We start from the raw sequence: 16,451 nt of genomic DNA on the forward strand, positions 1-16,451 counted from the left end.
CCTGGCCTCGGATCCTGGCCAACCTGCGTAAGCTGAGGCTTACTTAGCTGGCCGACACCGTCCAACATCACGACCGATGGGTCGCAGCGCTGGGATCACAGATGCAGCAGGAGGTGTCAGGCACCTCCTGCTGCATTTGCATTTTACCAAGGATGGAATTGCAAAGCAGCTTGTGTGTGGCTTTGTAATTCCATCCTCTGCTGAATCAGACCCATAGGTGGATATTTGATTCTTAGTAAATAATATAAATGCTTATAATGAATTTTCATAGATATCAATATATCATGATTATCCCCTAAAATTAATATTTCAGTACCATAACTAATACTTCATAGAAATACCAAAGCCTTTATAACACAGACAGTAGGGTGAAACAACCTCACACTCCCTCAAACAATTATACTACCTCCCCTCTTCACCAACTTAGTAATACTGTATTTATAACCAATTTTAACTACATTCTCACCTTTTCTAATGTCCTAAAATTTGAAATATTTTACAAATTAACATAATAACTCCAAACCCCTACCCTTATATATCCTAACTACCATCCTACCTACTGTAAACTACACTTTCCCTTAATTACTAAACCTCCTCCCCACACTCACATGCTAATAATAACAGAAAACTGCTTAATTACAGTGCTTGTACTTCAACCAATTGTTATTATTATGAAATTAACTGGCATGGAGATGTAACCTCCACCAAATAGGCTTTTATTGCAACAGTCACAATTTACTGTGCCCTCTTCCACTGTCCCCTGGGATTCTAAACAGGAAATCAGTTCTACACATTTCCTCCTGCTGGTCTGCCCCTGGTTGTCATGTAGCTGTTTGTGACCACTAACATCACATGCCCATTTTGTGTCACAGAATGCTGTGCAAATGGCATTCTGTAGCACATGTGCTTATTATTATGGTTAACTTCAAGTGCAAAGAGGGGAACTAACAGATATTCCCCAGTGACTATAACCACTGAGGGAATGATGTATTGCCACTGCAAGGGCTGGGACACGACTAATGAGGTATTTATTGCAACTGTCAGGGTTGGAGAATCTATTGCCCTGATGGACATGGACATAATGCTCCAATGGGAACTATGGAGGGGTTGTGCCATTGGAGGGTGTATTGGACAAGCTCATTGGGGTATTGGTGGGATCCACTGCCAGACCATGTATGCTTGGATAATATTTAGAGGCACCTGGCTCTCAGTACCTCATCACAATCTATTAACACTGCCGATTGTAGGTGCGGGTGCAGAGAATTGGGTGCCTCCAAACATTGTTCTGGAATACATGAACTGGCAGTAGATCAGGCCAGTCCAACTCTAGATGTAAATATGCAAAAGTAATTGGGGAATAATGCTGCAGGGGGCATCAACACTAGAAGACAGGAGGAAATTACACAGGGGGGTCAATTGCTGCAGGGGCTCTACAAGGGTGATTGGATAATGCTACAGGAGTCTTAGGACAATGCTAGAGGGAACTGCTAGACATAATACATAACCACAGGATGGTGCTACACAAATTTTAAGCTTTTTTTCAGTTAAGGGGTTAACTAGTCCTGAACATAAATCTTGCCACACTTTTGTTGGTGCACATTCAGATTTTGATGGACTCAAGTCTTTAAGAATTATGAAATATATCCTGTAGTCAATTCACATCTGGCGTTATACTCCAGATTTTCTAACTGCCTTCCTTTTAAATTTTAGTTCCTTGGTGAGCCAATCTGGGTTTACCATGTCACTAGCTCTGCCACCTCACACAAGCTTATATTATCTGGCATATTATCTGGCACAAGCAGTAAGCAATAAATGTGTGTGGGTATTCATCCCTCTGTTTTATCTTTCAGTTTCACATTTCCTGCACCATTGGGAGATGCATAAGGATTGTAAATAGGTTTTTCATCTGAATCCAGTGAGCCACTACTTCTACATTTGGCATAGTCAGCAGGATGAGAACACTGGCTGTGGAGAATGTAAAATCCTTCGTCTTAAGATGATGAAGGTCCAAGAAGAGGTGTACCACTGAGATAGTGGAATTGAAGGCAAAAGCTCTCATGCAGAAGATACTGCAGTACTTTCAAGAAAGGGTGAAAGTGTGTACAGAGAAGAAATTGAAAGTGTCACAGTGTTGGATGTGGTAACAGCCTGAATATTATACACATGAGTGTCCCTGGGATGCAGAGGATGTCATCAAGTGGGCAGAAGAAGTTGAAGTACACCTGAGAAGAAGAAGCAGGAAGGCCTACTGGATGCTGAATTGCAGGAGGTAGCCAATCTAGACCAAAATCTCATCAGCAGTACAGATGCAGTTGACCACACAGATGACTTGTAAATATTCATAGAAAAGGATATCACTGGTCACATAACAGAGGGTGCTGAAGAAGACACTAATGGTATAAATTCTGAGAATGGGAACCAAGATTATCTGTTGAAAACTGGATCCCAGTTGTTTATCCCATCTGAAGAGTTGTCTCAACAACATGACAAATACCCCTAAGGAGAAAGAGACAGAGACATAGAAAATATTGTCTGCAGTGGGTGACTTGTTCATCCCCATGTAAAATAGTTTGTCTGATTAGGAAGGGTTGAAAGTAGGGTGTTTATACTGAGACATATATCTGATAGTAGAAGTTTGCTGGCAAGTATAGTACCTGTGTTGATGGAACAGACAAGCATTGGGTGACGGATGCTTCTATACAGTGACAATGAGAAAAGTATCCCCAAAGGGCTGGAAAAGTAGTGTGTTGTCACTCCACTCACTATAAAAGTGACAACCTGGTTGTAAGAGGTGGTAGACCAGGCTAAGATGCCAAAGAGGATCTGAGGTCTGGAAAGACCAGTAAATGATGCCCTGAGTGTGAGAAAAGATGGCCGTCTAGTACATTTGCAGGTACCACAAAGGAAAATAGAGAGGGAAATGTGGATATGTGTCCAGCACTAGAAGATGATTCCCACCACTGAAGGTTTCCTGGAGGAAGCTGCCACTGAAATCTGCCCTGGAGAAGGGGGCTTCTTGGAGTAGGTACTCCATGTTCCAGCATTAGAAAGTCAGATGAACTCTTTCTCTTGCAAACCTTCAAGCAGTGTAGACTCTACCGCATTTCATTTTTGACCTCTTCAGGCTTATCCAATGAAAAGCCAGGACAGTGAGCCAATTGGAGCTCCACACCACTTCAAAATGATCCTGCTCACTGCATCACACACCGGCTCATACTAGTTGCTGTTAGCTGCACGCATTGAATGTATGAAGGTCCTTATGTCACATTCCTGTAAGCATTGGGAGTCGCAGGAGGTTCCTATTAGCCATTGGTTGATGTCTGAGGTTCAGTTATTTTTAAAGTTCTGTCATGCAGATCTGATGAGTCACCACCTCTACATCTAGATCTATTAGTAAAACCCACAGCAGGACTCTGATGTGATAGCAATAAACAGCAAGAACATCTGCCCTTGTGCACTGCAATATACAGTCCTCACCTCAAGAAATCTTTCTAGATTGTTAATATGTTATTGTATCAATACATTTGACATGGGGAGTTTTAGATGGTTATACTGCACTGGGATCAATATGCCCCTGCTATAATATACCCATTCCAGTGAACCACCAGCAGTTGATCTCTTTACACCAGATCAGCTGTGCATAAAATTTAAGTTAAAATGAGCTGCAATTATTAATGTACCAGGACACATAAAGAAGTGTTTACATTCTGGATGCTACATAACGTAAAAAACACTCCTAACATATTATGTGTATAATTCCATATCCACCACACCTCCCCTTAACCCTCTCCTCCCCTCCCAACTTTCCTTCCCCAGAGAATTCAGGAATTTGTTCTACTGTAAATAGATTCCCTGTGCAGTGACAGTACATTATGTAATTGTATATATCTGACACTACCAATTTCTGACAGCAGCACAACATTGACAGTTTAAATATGATCACCGCTCCTCACATGACAAATACAACCTCTGAAAAACACATCTACTTCCAGTTAAAATAAGTGTCTTGTAAGAATGAGATACTGTGCTTTATATGTGAAAGCATTGCAATGCTGGTAAAAGCATGCAGTAATACAAACTAAAGACATTGCTTTTATTTACTTATTTTTTTTAAAACAATAATATAATTTAAATAGAGACCAAACAAAATCAAATCAATGCACTCATTTTAAAACAATATTCATCATCAATTCATAAATGTGAAAAATAACTAATAGTTAATAGTTAATACATACAAGATAATACATCCACTACTTTGAAAGATTAGAAATTACCATGTAGCACAGTCGCCATATAAAATAATGTGTCTAGAGTTGTCTTTATAAAGGACCTGTATCATAGTAGGATAGTAGTCTAATAGTAATTCATTCTTGATTAATAATTGTGAAATAATTTCATTAGTACAGAAATAAACAGGTTGAAGCCATAATAGCCTTCATTTAGCATTTTCAGGATGTCAAACTTAATGCTCAGGGGCAGTGTGAGAATCAACTAATAGCTCATTCAACTATCTCTGAGATTCTAATACTCTAAATGTTGTGTGTAAGAGAAAGCCAGTGGTGTTTTGTAAACCAGCAGTCATAGTGGATGCCTGGATGACTTGGGTTCAATCACTCACACGTACAACTGAGATGCCTTGTGCCTACAATAAACAGTAATAAACAGTTCTGGGTCATTGGGGCAAATTTACTAAGATTGGAGTTTGGTCGAGTTTTTTAGTTTTTAAACTCACTGTGCTTCACCAAAACTCGGGTGAGTTTTCCCTTATCAAACTCGCAAATTTTGAAGTGAGTTTAGCTGAAAGTGAGTTTTTCGATGGTGAAGCAGATCGAGTTTTTTCCCCCAAATTGCAAATTTAGAGACGAGTTTAAGGAGAGTTTAGATGAGAGTTTAAGAAGAGTTTAAGGAGAGTTTAGATGAGATTGCTTACTCGAGATTGCAGTGTTTTCTCTCTGCAAAACTTACCCGAGCAAGCAGCCTGCACATATCAGTGAAATATGTGTAGGCTGCTTGTGTATTGAACCTGTAAAAAATAAAAATTTTTAAATGTTAGATAAAAAATGACATAGAGTCCTCCCCCAAAGCCTAACCATCCCCGGACTTGTCAGCCAGTCCTGGTCCCTAAAATTACAGGGAACAAAATGAGTAGGGTTCCACCGTAATTTAGGAACCAGCACCAGGCTGCAGGGCCAGTCCTGGCTTTAAATATAGGGGGTAAAAAATTGCGTAGGGTACCCCCTATATTTAAAACCAGCACCGGACCAAACCGACCGGGGTGTAATGCCACAGCCTGGAGACCCTTTCACCAGGGCTCCGTGGCCAAAGCATTACAACCCCAAGCCAGTCAGACCAAGCCGAGAATCTCAGGGGAGGTGGGGGCCCCCCCCAAGAAGGGCCCCCCTCCCTCTCCTAAAACCCCAGTCTTGTTCTGAAGCCCGGGGCTCTTCCCCGCACCCCTGGAGCATTGGGTACGGGGGTAATAAATGGTTAAATAGTATTTTACAGTGGCACTACAGGTGCCAGCATGCCTGCCCTTTGGCACTTGTGGAACTACACGTGCAAGCAGACGGCCGGCACCTGTACCACCACTGTAAAATAAATAGTTAAATAATGACAGGACACACACCGTGACAAGTAAAAGTTTATTTCATAAACCTAACCACTCACACATACTTACCTGCTACCAGGTGATCTGTCCACTTGTCCGAGTAGAATCCCATTTGGAGTACCTGCAATAAAGTTCCTATACTCACCTCCTCCATTGTGCTGGTCTCCATAGCATCCAGGGGGATCTTTGCAAAAAAGAAAAAAAGATTACAAAAAACCTTTTACTAAGGTTAGTGCTGCATGTGTGTGACCACCTACAGCGCTAACCTGCTCCCGACTGACAATGAGTCCAGAGCTACCAGCCAATTAGCGGGCGCTAACTGTAGAGCGGCCGCTGATTGGCTCCTGTAACTGACAGTTCCCACATGGGCTGTTCAGTGAGTCAAGAGCCGCCAACCAATCAGCGGGCACAGTGCTCCCATTATGCTTTCTCACTGGTACTCACCTCCCTGTTTCCTCAAATCTTGGAACCTGAAGGCTACAGGATGATCTTTGAAGGCAAATCTCCTATGCCACAGCCATACCACTGGTGCTGACAAAGGCCTTCTTTGTCAGCACCAGTGGTACCACATGACTCACTGTGACGATGCCATCTTTTGCACAATCATTTGATGCAGCCTGCGTCCTATTGCACCATGAGCCAGTCCTATGATGGTGGGACCATTTGTGTGGTCCCACCGTGTTTACTGGCCCTTGGGCGAGCACCTTAGCCACCATTTTGTAATCCAGTTTCACATGAGTTGTATAATTAAGATCTGCAAATGAAAATATTGTTGCACAAATTACATAATTTACTATGATAATATATATTTATCTTTAGAATGTTCTGATGTCAGAAGTAGTGAGAGCACATTTAATGTGTACATATCTAGTTTAATATTGGGTTTATATTCTGAGAGACTTCAATTAATTTATTTTCTGCACCTGATCTTAAAAATTAGACATAGGGTTATATCTAGCCATGGGTCATAAGGACAGCATGGGAGTACCACCTGCAATACTGTAGCAGTTGCTGTAACCTCTGTCGCCGATAATATTTGCCGGGCTTTGCCTTTTTAGCAAGCATCACATCAGTTCTGGTACCACCATCCATAAGCAATATTTGCTCTCTTATTGCCATTTCAGAATGGTGATAGCATAAGAAAAAATGTTTTATCCTTTTTTCATTTTTCTTTTTGAAGTGGGACTGAAATCCCAATGGTGATACATTGCAGCAATGACAGACATAATAAAATATCATATATTGTTAAAATGCTCAGTTTAAACAAATGTTTTGTCTACATTAGAAACCGGAAGCATATGCTGCTGTGATAATTTACTTAAGGAGTGTGCTCCAAACACTGCCCGGAATAGTAACCCATATTGGTTGCTTAATCATTATACGCTTAATTTAGATTTGGGGGTAAATTTACAAAGAAGGCGATTTTAATAAATTTCAATCGATTAAAAATCGATCTACTGTAAATAAGTCAACATTGATGTTATGCTTCAACGGCTAAATCACACATTTAATAACACTTAAAAAAGGATTTTAAGAAATTGTCTAATAGTAAATGTGTGATTTAGCCCTTGGAATACAATGTTGATGTTGATCGATTTAGAACGATTTTTAATTTATTAAAATCTACCTTTAGTAAGTTTACCCCTATGGGGTATATTTACTAATGTGTGGGTTTTTAGAAGAGGAGTTGTTGCCCATAGCAAACAATCAGATTCTAGCTATTATCTTCTATAATATGCTAGGTTAAATAAGTAGAATCTGAATGATTGCTATTGGCAATAACTCTTCTAAAAACCAGCACTTTAGTAAATATACCCTTTGGTGTCTCACTTAACTGTATAGTTTTAGCAGTTGCAAACATTAGATGGTAAGCTCTGGGCTACTCCACATTTAAATCTTTATGTTTTAATACAGATGTGTCCACATACATCTTACTTCCTTGCGCCTTAAACAACCCTTTGAGTCGCGCCATGCTGTGGTGTGATTTGGTAGCGCCAAGCATCTTTTTATGCCACACTTTTTACCTTCAAATGCATCTTATTTGCACAGCGATGAGAATAGGACTGATTAAAATGATATGTGGCATACCTATATTCTGTGTGCGACTGCAGGTGCATCTGCATGCATTGATGATACATTACAGTGTCAGCGGATGTGACACTGTAACATAGCATTTCACATGCAGGTACCGCCCAGTTGCACACAGAATATAGGCATACCACATATCATTTTAATCAGCAGAAGCTGCTTGTGTGTCATATTTGTGGATAAGGTGCATTTAAAGGTAAAAAGTCACATGAAAATACGGTCGGTGCTACCGAGTTGCACAGCGCTCACGGGTTTTGTTTAACGAGCCCTGTAGCGTATGGAGGTAAGATGTATATGGACACATCTGTATATCCTCTATCAATTTTACCTTTCAACAATAACTTCCGTTTTAGCCCATGGTGATGGTAAATAGGACAGATTTTGGATACTTCACTTTTATGTACGAGCAGAACAATTGAAATATCTTACTTAGGCTATGTATAACAGGAGCTCCACTAGGAATTGCCTGCAGTCAATTTAAGTCTGTTATGTACTTGAACCTGTAAAATATTGGAGAGTGTTCAAATGCCTGCTCTGAAGTCCCAAAAGTTCATCTGTTTCCATTCTAGTATTTTTATAGCAAGGTAGATATGAACAGAAATGCAGGATGTAGACAAGCAGGCCATATTAGATTGTGTGTATATACAGTCAGGTGCATAAATATTGGGACATTGACAGAATATTCATATTTTGGCCTCTATTCACCACCACAATGGCTTTGAAATTAAACAAACAAGATGTGCTTTAACTGCAGAATTTCAGATTTAATTTGAGGGTAATTACATCCAAATCAGATGAACAGTGTAGGAATTACAACGGTTTCTATATGTGCCTCCCACTTTTTAAGGGGGGAAAAGTAATGGGTCTATCAAAAATATAGGTGTATGTATATACATATATATGTACACAGATTATTATTTATTATCATCCAGTTCATTGTTTACACTATGTTGGTACTTACATAGCACAGTGCGCTTTATATCAGTTTCGTTATATACACATTTTTCTTTTAACAAATCACCATTGTTTATAATTTACTGATAAGCTGACACCCACACCAATGGGGAGTGCTTTGTTTTAATGTTCTAATATATTGATTACCTAAATTGCAGGTTAAAATCTAATCGTGAAGGGATCTCGTTTCTCTCTGGCGCTATAATTTCTCATATATATATATATATATTATTATCAGTTATTTTTATAGCGCACACATATATTCCGCAGCGCTTTACAGAGAATATTTGGCCATTCACATCAGTTCCTGCCCCAGTGGAGCTTACAATCTATATTCCCTACCACATGCTCACACACATACACACTAGGGGTAATTTTGTTAGGATTCAATTAACCTACCAGTATATTTTTGGAGTGTGGTAGGAAACCGTAGCACCCGGAGGAAACCCACGCAGGCACAGGGAGAATATACAAACTCCACACAGTCGGGGCCATAGTGGATATCGAACCCACGACCTCAGTGCTGTGAGGCAGTAATGCTAACCATTACACAGTCTGTGCTGCCCTTTATATATATATATATATATATATATATATATATATAAACAAGAAACACAAGTGCGGCACTCAGAGCTGAATCAGTAATGAAACTACAACACAGCGGGTTGCATACAACGTTTCAATCTTATTAAGATTTTCGTCAGGTATATACAGATCATACAAAAAAAAACACCGTACCTTATAATTTTACACACAGCAAGTGACACCCAGTGCATCGCGCTCCCGCCCAGAGTGGGGCTCCGCGCACACACATGACGTCAGCCGCAACAAGCTGCAGTTGCTGTCTGTGAGAAACACGACCATCACCATGGAGATATACAAATACAACACAGTTGGGAGCAACATGATACATACTGTAGTGTGAAAGGGGGGTCTTGACCAAATACCCGGAAATTTGCACAAATAAGTGACTGAAAGGGGAACAGAACTAACGGGTTTGTATAGAAATATGTGATATAACAGAAATTACCCTTACATTGATAAAGTTATTCTTTCTATACACACATTAGAGGCAGCCATTTTGTGTGTTGAAACAATTTTCATGAGAATACAGACTTACGATTTATTAGAACTTAGTCAGATGGCTGACCAGGAAACTAGTAGATTTCTTATAGACTTTGTGCCTCGGTGATGTCACTACTTCCTAGTGAATTGAGAACAAGTATGGCCATCAATGTTGGTTCATTTCTCAAAATGGCTGCTTCTACTGTGTTGAGGCTGTGTTTGAACAGAAGGACCAATTAAAAGTCATTCACACTTCCCCATCTACCGCAATTTTAAGGTAGAAAATGTAATTGATTTGTTGGTTCAGTACTTAAGTATTAACGGGACTACCGCATTGAACCACCTGGCAAATTCCATATATTTTTCATGATGGTAATGCAGAGGTCAGCTAGTCATTGGTAATTTATCAGAGAGATAAAGTACTAACCAATCAGCTTCTAATTATCATTTTTCAAATGCAGCCTGTAAAATGACAATTAAGAGCTGATTGGTTGGTACTTTATCTCTCTCCACTTTGCGGTCTATTCATGCAGCAGAGAAAAATCCTGTTTTGCAGTAAACAGGGCTTTTCTCTGCTTGGTGCAATTCACAGAGCAGGTTACCGTGGAGAAGTTCATTTACTTCTCCAGCAGCAGCACCACTCCATGGCTGAATCGCATCACCATACTTTAGTATGGTAACTGCGATTCATTCAAGGATGGAAAGCTCTGCTTTCCAATTCTCTTTATGTTCAGATTCTCCATCGCAGATAGCGTAATCTGAACTGCAGTGCGAAATGGGCATAGAAGTTGCTTATCTCCCTGTCTTCTGCCCAGCACGTTTTTCGGCTCCGCACCCTTATTGTCCAAGCAGCCTACCCTGAGCTCAGCCACCGGCGCATGCGCAGGAAGGACCTGCGTTCGCCTCCTGGCTACTCACTCTGGACTGCAGCCGAAGACGGGACTGCTGGAGCCCTGGACACCGGATCGCATCGCTGGAAAGGTAAGTATACATGAATTGCTACTTACCAAAGCTATATATCGCATCAAACCAACGAGATATATAGTGAAAAGTAACAATTCTGATTTCATTCTCTTTATGAATAGACCTTTTTATCTGTCTCCAAGCTATGATAAATTGGTGGCAGGTGGTTCCTACAGATTTGTCCTCATACACTGAATGTTGCTTCAGTCAGGCCAAATAGCCCCTCTCGCTGACCCAGGTCCCGTGCGTCTAGTCGAACATTTTTCTCACTAAAAATGTACTAATCTATCTACTAATTTATGCTATCTAATTTGCATAAATAAAACATCTGTAAGTGACAAAACTACACTGCTAGATTACACTGATCAATCTGATGTGTGGCATTTGTACATCTGTGTGTGACTGAGTCTAACAGCCTCCTTAATCAACGACAGTGATAAAACTCGTTGTGTACGATAAATGGTGCACCAGCCAATCAGCTCCCAACTGTCATTTTTCCAACAGGTAACAATTGGGAGCTGATTGGCTGGAGCACCATTATCATACACAATGAGTTTTATCACTCGTTGTGAATGATTAAACTAATTAATAAATGAGGCCTTAAATCTGTATACGAAGGTCTACGATGCAGTGGCTGCAACTTTTGCTCATGGCTGCAACTTTTGCTCATGCTGCAACTTTTGCAAGTGGCTGCAACTTTTGCTCATGCCAAGTTCTGTTGTGCTTCATGTACAACTTTTACTTGTGCAAAACCAACTACTGTGTGGTTAAAATAGCAGGCTAGCGTCTCTGGTAGTCTGTGAGTGGCTTTTCACTGTGTCTGCGATGCGACGAAGATGCAAAATTGAAAGAAAAATACACCTCTCGAAGCATCTCAGTGAAGTTGGGCATCACGTTGGCATATGGACAACCAGTACGTGAGGACACATCTATAAGTACCTTTAGATCCACATTACATGGAGCAGCCCAGAGTATTATATTTACTAAAAGTGGAGATGTTTGTTGCCCGTAGCAACCAATCAGATTCTAGCTATAATCTTCTAGAAGGTGCTAGATAAAAGTAGAATCTGATTGGTTGCAATAAGCAACATCTCCACTTCTAAAAACCTGCACTTTGGTAAATATACCACTTTGTGTGGCATTTGGAATACCTAGTCCTTAATTCAGAAATGTATCATTATATATACAAGTAACAGCAACCAAAGACTTTACAAAACAGAAGGGATTCACATAGTTACTGTCATAAAAATAGTACTGTCAAAAAAATAGTACTTCTAGAGATGTATAAATGGTTTTATGTACAGAAGGTGCCATGTTCTTTGCAGGTTTCATTGTAACATTTCCAAAGGAAACCTTTGTTAATCTTTTTTGTTTTGTGAAATAACACTTTAGTAGGAGACGATCTTCTTGTTTAATACATGCTAATAAATAATGCCAGCTACCCTAATGCTTGTTTGCAAACAGGTCATTGTAGAAAACATGTGAGCATTTGTGTTTTAACTTTATTATAATATTCAATACATTTTAGTTAAACTTGCACTTAAACAGGGCAATATCAGCAACCTAACAATTTAACATGGACAGATGGCTCCAGATTTTCAATTCAACAACACTAATTACATACATTTAATTTGCAGTTAAAACCATTTGTACCTTTAAATTGAATTACGATTTATGGACAAAGTAATACATGACTAGATTGTGCATATCTCTGGAACTAGCGGAAATACTTAATATAATGGTCCTGTTGCCAAGCAAAACAGGCTACATTTCTGAACCAACAGTTCAACTGTTCATTAGCATAATCCAGGAACATGAGAATAAACTATTTATCAAATTGGCTCACAAAACATATTCATCAGTCAAGAAATGCTACCTGGGCAGGCATGCTATGTAAATTAATTGCTGTAGGAGTCACCTTTAAAATCTTGATTAACATTTGGACTCGCATAACTGGTTCAGCACTTTTTTGTGGATATGTGCTGATGCTATTCACTGGTATCAAACACAGATTAAATAGCACATTTCAGGATACAGAAAATCCGACAGAAGACCATAGTTCTCAACCTAGAACGGTCGGCTAAGGCCAGCACACTCATACCCCTTTTACACCAGAGCTAAAACCCAGGTTATTGCAGGGTTAACCCGGGTTGCTACTAGCCGTAAAAGGGGCCAGGGTTGGATTCCCGGATCGAGTGACCCAGGAATCCAACCCAGGTCAACTTGCATGGTTTAACACAGGAATGACCCGTGAAACCCTGCCGTGTAAACGGGTAACCCGGGTCGTCCGAGCCGGGTCCCATTTACAGCATGGGGACTTCTGGGTTTCTTGTTGCTTGGAGATGATGTCATCTTCAAGCGCCGGGAGAAGTGTTCCACTGTACCCATGTGTAGTGGAAAAGGGGTATGTCCAGGGTCTGACCCATTTAGGAACTGTGTTCCAAATCTCTGGTCAGATCCTGGACTTAGGTGGGAAAGCAGTATAACTGATATACATATATATATATATATATATATATATATATACTTTATGCTGCCCCTTTGCACCTTAAATGCTCTGATTATTGAAATAAAAATTGAACTTGTATACTTTGCAATGAGCAGATGAAGTTACACACATTTAAAATGGATCTAAATGGATCTGGATCTAAAATTAAGGAAGGGTCTTTGTTCTGCCCAAGTCCATAGATGTGACTTGCTTATTCTCACTGTAAAGTGACATTCTCATTATTTCACTTCAACATGCCTCTTAACATTTACTGACTGCGTTACAATGAACTGTGCTCGCTAAACTCTGATAACTGATTTCACTGTCAATATCCACTTAAGCAACAGCTCTATAATTCAGCTATGTAGTACTAACTAGGCTTTTTAAACAATCCATCAGTCAGTGCTTTCATAGCATTCCAGTCACCAAAAGACTTTTACTGTTCATTTTAATAGGATGAATAATTTCGGACAGCGTCCAAATCCTCTGGTAAATATATGTGTTGAAGTCAGTTTTGCAAGCACAGCATTCAGGGTGGCTCCATTAGAAAAGTGTGTTTGTTCTTGCCGGTAGAGATACTGTATGTGAAATTGCTGTTAAATTAGGAACATGGCATCTGGGAGTATATATATATATATATATATATATATATATGTAATGGTGAAAAAAAAAAAAAGTAATATCTCACGAACGTCTTTGTAGAACAACAAGTCCCAAAACCAATTGCTCTGTCTTAGAACCAGTCCAAATCAGTAGTCCGCTTGCACACACAGCTATACTCCGTGTCGGCATCTTCCCCTCGTTACCCAAATCCAGTCGGTAGTTAATATGTACAAAAACAAATATAGGGGGTGCCACATAGTGCATTTAAAAGTAACAAAGTTTATTTACAGCAATCCAACAGGGAAAAATAGATTAACTTACGTACCAACGGCGGCGGTATAACCACCGTGAGTATGTCTCACATAAATCAAGAAATGTCCAGTGTCGTGTCCGGGCTTTCTTTCTGGGTGCTCTCACGCATGGACCATCATCTCATCAAGCCACGTCCCTACGCATTTCAACATTAAGTCTTCGTCAGAGGGCTGGCTTGTTGTGATAGGAACAGGGCCGGATTAAGGCTTGTGCGGGCCCCGGGGCAACTAATTTGTGGGGGCCCCCTATAAACCACACAGCTCCTGTGCCTTCCACTTCCCCCTGCACCCCCTCGCAGCCACGCGGAGCCTGTGACTACGTCTGGTCAAGCATCCCCTCCAGCCCCATATGGAGACTCTCTTACCTTAAGTGTTCTGGCCGGCAGAGCTGCTCCTGGGTTCCCTCCTCAGCATCAAAGACATGTGTCACATGACGCTGCTAAGGGGACTCAGGAGCTGCCCAGAGTACAATAGAACAGCCACGCCTTCTGAGCCCGGCCCCCATCTGGGAACAAGTTCCTCTGGACACCTGTTCTCGACAGGGTCACGTCGACCCTGTGTGGGGGCCCCTCTATGTGTGGTGGCCCAGGGACGACCGCCCCTGTCGCCACCCCCCCTTAATACGGCCCTGCATAGGAAGGTTGTTTAAATACTTTCTGGTGGCCAATCACAGATCTTCTCTGCTCGCTGACCAAATCTTTCTCAGCTGGTTTGATTAGCCACCATACAGCTTTTTCCAATGAGTGCATCAGTTCCAACTGTTCAGCCTAGCTAAACAGACTTATACCTAGCTAAACAGTCTTATACTCTCACTTCTTTGTAGTGAATACATATTTATCATACAAATAGTATACGATGAACACATATTTATCATACAAATAGTATACGATGAACATCACACGTTTTCTATATTACACAATTCCTACAATTTTCTACAATCGTGGATTATTATCTACAATCGTGGATTATTATCTTGTATCCTAACATATGGGAACATCTCAAATCACACTGGATATATCCTAGTTTAAAAGTGCAAGTTATTACACACAAATATTTACATAAATATATAAAAATATATGAAAAATATATAATTTATATAAAATATGGACTTCTGCACAGTGAATAAAAATTTATAAAAATAACTTATGGGTATCGGAAATTTCTCATCAATAAAACAGATTAACTATATGTTTATTATTCATTCAAATTGAGTCAGCGTGATATATGCAATTAACCTATATAGGTTGAACTATACCTGAAATAAAGAAATAACAAAGAAAATAGAAGGATAAAGAAAAAGGGGAAGAACAATATCATACATTTTATGACAAAAAAGGGGTGATTTCATAACCTTCATTTAATCCCTGGAGGTAAAGTGTATTCAAGGTAACAATCCAAAATGCTTCCCTTCTTCCTAACCTATTGAGTCTATCCCCTCCTCTTTTATCAACTGGTATGTGCTCTAACCTCATAAATTGCAAAGATTTGGGGTTACTACCTTGACATTGTTTAAAATGTCTCGTGGCACTATGATTTTCTACATTATTTTTTAAATTTCTCAGATGTTCTAATATCCGAAGCTTCAGTGCCCGTTTCATCTTACCTATATACCTTTACCACAACCACATTCTAATAGGCATATCACGAAAGTAGTATTACAATTAATTAACCCTTCAACCTTATACTACTTCTCTAAGGGACCCTCACTAGTGAAGGTTTTCTTACCAGTTAAACCATGGGAGCAGACTTTACATTTACCACATGCATAGAAACCTGCAATTTTACCCAATGTTTTATTTAAATCTTGCTTCTCTAGTGGTAAATAACTGGGAGACAAATATGTTTTCAAAGCTCTAGCCTTTCTAAAAACTACATCAGGTTTTGAATTAATATGTACAGATAGCACCGGGTCCATCTGAATAATGTGCCAATATTTCATAAGGGTCTTCTGTATTTCATTACTGAAACAATTGTACTGAGTTACAAATGGAAAATGCATTTATTATCCTTATCTTCTGTATCATTACCCTTATATCTAATAATTATGTAAATTCCTTGCCTTATCTATCGCGGTATCAATAAGTTGTCCATTAATTTATTGCAATTAACACTTGTATATAAACCATTAAGCTAGCTTAATACTAAAAATAATGACAAAGACACTACTGCATTGGTTTAAAGATCAACGTTATTTATTTATTATAAATAATTCTAACTCAATAAGGGTGGCAAAGAAGGACGCTACCAAACACCAGCTCTAGCCAATTGACTCGCTTAAAAAATTGGGGGATGACTAAAACACCCCCTCTATAATGGCATAACCTGCGCTGTGCAGGACTCACCACACTTTACTATGGCACAGTGTGGATGC

The sequence above is a fragment of the Taudactylus pleione genome, unplaced genomic scaffold, assembly GCF_031769625.1.
Source record: "Taudactylus pleione unplaced genomic scaffold, aTauple2 ptg000055l, whole genome shotgun sequence".
Classification (NCBI taxonomy): domain Eukaryota; kingdom Metazoa; phylum Chordata; class Amphibia; order Anura; family Myobatrachidae; genus Taudactylus; species Taudactylus pleione.